The following is a 3687-nucleotide window of genomic DNA, read 5'->3' as shown; positions in this document are numbered from 1 at the left end:
CCATAGCATTGGATGAGATTGCATATGACAATAGACTGAGAAGGCCAGGGGACGCTAGAGAGAATCCAGAGAAACATCATTTTTGAAATAGTTGGCTTAGGAAAATAACTTAGTGAAGGAGAATGGTCAGAGAAGTAGAGAGAAAATTAGGATATGGGTGTGTCCTACAAGTTAAAGCAGCAGTATATCTCTATTATTATAAAAGTCTGAAGAGAGCTGAAGTAGGATGTATTGAAATCTGTGTGAGCTTGGGCATGAGCCATCCTGAGACTAAGGCACTTTGCAACAAAGGTGGACAGAAAGTTGGAACTAAGGTAATATGGGCTGAAGTTCAATTCTGGGGCCCAGGCCATTCAAGGGAGATTAGGGGTAGAAGGAGGTAGTAAACATTCCAGGGTATCTAAAACCCAGGTCTTGCTCAGGATGCACAAAATATCAATTCTAGATAGAAAATTTTCTGTGTTCTAGAGTGATGGAATTGTGAAATATATGGTCTTATTTCTAATCCAAAAACGTGGATACATGTCCTGAAAAACATATGAACATTGACTTGTCTGTAGGTTATCACTGTAAGATGTCACTGTCTACTTTCTGGTAGGGAAACTGAAAATAATCTTAGAAAGCTTGACATGAATAAAACCAATTAATCAACCAACCCCAAACTGTGTCCCTCAAATCCTTGGCCAGTCCTGCTTATGTGAGGAGGGCAATCAGGCAATTTGGGAAGAATTTAATTCATGCAGAATATCTATAAAACCCTTTTTTGTTGTCATCATCTAAGAACATGATTGTACATCACTTATTTTAATTAGAGATAGATTACAATAACACATTTATTCACTAAATTTACTTTTAAATGTTTTTACTTTTTCACTATGCAAATACACCATTAATCCTCAATGTATAAAGACTAAAGTAATCTCACACGATTAACGGTTTTGAAAATAAATCTTTCTGCATATAGAGTTTAGGAGTAATTTTTTTCCCTCTGCTTTTTGGAGAGAGTGGAGGGGGAAGAGAGAGAGAGAGAGAGATCTATTGGTTGCCTCCCACATGTGCCCTGACCAGGGCCAGGATGGAGCCTGTAACAGAGGTACATGCCCTTGACTGGAACTGAACCCAGGCCCTTCAGTCCGAGAGCCAACACTATAACCTGTGAGCCAAACCAGCTAAGGCTGGGAATAATTTTTAAAAGAAAGAGCTGATAGAGTTCACTGAAAATCTTATCTCTATATTTTATTCACCACTTATATGACCACAGTTTTCAATTGAGTAAATACTTAGGATGGAAGTCTCATTTTTCTTCTTCTTTTATTTTTTCATGCCCTTATACTGCTGGGACATAGACTGAAAGATTAACCACCTCAGAAATATCCTGGGGCTCAAATCATAGTAAACAACAAAACAAAACAAAACAAAAACACCAAAACCCAAAACCACAAAAAAAACCCCTAAAAAACAAAAAAAATCTTATGACCCTGATACCTTTTTATCCTAGTAATTCTGCTAGAGAATTACTGGAAAATATGAGAAGTGGATTAGTGTTACAGTCCAAGGTTTACTTGAGAGTTAAAACAGAGACACTGAGAGAGGCCTGTGACTACTCATTTTGCCTTTTGATCAGTGGGAGTAAAGCCTGGTACTGAAGATTTCACCTCATTAGTGGGGCTCTCTGACCACACCTCTCTCTTTAATTCTTTCTTGAGTGAATTTGTAATTTGCCTTTGATTTCTGCTTTTAAAACAACAGATTGTGAAGGATCAAAGAGGAACTGGATAATGACAAGGAGGAATTGGCAAGTTAGTGACATCTTTGTAGAAGGAATAGCCACTATATACAATGTGATTATTCAAAAGTAGTCTTCTGAGAAGTGACTATAGAATAAATTCCAGTACAGCAAACTCCAAAAGACTAAGTATCTTATTTATTCTTTAATTCTCATTCAGACATTAACATTTTATTGAGCATCTACTATATGTAAGACTTTGTAAAAAGAAAAGTATAGAATAGTGGATGAGATATTGAGATTTAAAGTCACGCAGAACTGTGTTTCCATTTCTGGCCCTACCATTCACTAACTGTAGTGAATTGAATTGTGGTCCCAAAAGATATGTTCACCAGAAACTTCAGAATGTGACCTTATTTGGAATAAATCTTTACAGATGTAATTAAGGTAAGGCTCTTGAGATGAGATCATGGTGATTTAGGGTGGGTCCTAAGTCTAATGATGAGTGTCTGTATAAGAGAGAAAAGGAGAAGTCCCAGAGATATACAAGAAGGCAATGTAAAAATGGAGGTAGAGATGGGAGTTACGCAGCTCCAAGCCAAAAAACATTAAGGGTTGCAGGCAGCCACAAGAAGCTCAGAAAGAGGCATGGAACAGATTGTCCTTCAGAGCTTCTAGAGGGAACCAACTCTGCTAACATCTTGATTTTGGGACTTCTAATCTCCAGACATATACAAGAATAAATTTCTGTTGTTTTAAGCCACCAAATTTATGATAATTTGTTACAATGGCCCTAGGAAACTAATACCCTAGCAGTGTGACTTTGGGTTAACTAACCCTTTATACCTTAGTTTCTGCCTCTGTAAAATGCAGAGGATAATATTACCTACTCATAGTGTTATTGTGAAGATTCATTGAGATAATACATGTAAAATACTTCACACAAAAACTGGCATACAGTAAGAACTCAGTAAGTGTTAGCAATTATTATTAAGGTACTTACGATTTGGGTTGAATTTTTATTTTTTAATGTTATTATCTGTGTAATTGCCATCCCTGCCTTTTTTGTTTGGGAGATCTTTTTTATCTTTAAAAGGGAAAGAAGAAGGAAAGAGAAGAGATATCATGCAGATGAATTGCTTCTCCCAACAGTGCTGGCTGCAGAAACCATATGGATCCAGACCCCTGCTCCCATGGTAAGAGCATAGTATATATTCCTCAAGAGGCTGATGAAGACTTAGTTAAAGCAGTAAAGACTTGTAAATATTGTTTACAGACTCTAATGCACTTTTATCAAACCAGGTCATTTATATCTCTCCAAGTTTATGGAAACCTCAACAGTCCTCCAGGGTAAAGAAGTGCAGAGAAAGGAAAAGCAACAAAAAACCCTCAACATATTTCGTCTTAAAATTGTACTTGGGGAATTGCCTCTTCCTTTAACTAGGTCTTTAAAAAAAAAGATCTTTAATAACATCTTAAAAATTTCTCCATAAAGTTCTTATAGATTTGTGTTAGATTTATTCCTATCTTTGTTATTGTAGGTTGTATCTATTTTTACATTGTTTACTAAAATGTTTTTTTGTTGCTGAATGGATTTTATCCAATGCTTTCATTGCATCTATTAAAGTGATCGTATCTGTGTTCTTTTTTAATCACTTAATGTGGTAAAATACATTTATAGATTAACTGTTGTTAACAACAATTGTGTTCCTGGGATATACTTATTTTTGTCACTCATTCATTTAAAAAGAAAATTGGCTGCTCATTTATGTTCCAGGTAGTGTTTAAGGTGTTGGGATAGGTAATAGAAAAACAAATAAGTGAAAATCACTATCATCATGGAGCTTACATACTAGGATTTTACACACAGCTGGATTGAGTTTGCTAAATTTTGTTCATAATTTCTGCATCTGTGCTCTTGAATAAAATTGGCCTACAACTGCACTGTCTTGTATTTCTCT

This window comes from Miniopterus natalensis, chromosome 2 (assembly GCF_054644295.1).
Source record: "Miniopterus natalensis isolate mMinNat1 chromosome 2, mMinNat1.hap1, whole genome shotgun sequence".
In the NCBI taxonomy this organism is placed as follows: Eukaryota; Metazoa; Chordata; class Mammalia; order Chiroptera; family Miniopteridae; genus Miniopterus; species Miniopterus natalensis.
Note: the sequence above shows the minus strand (reverse complement) of the source record.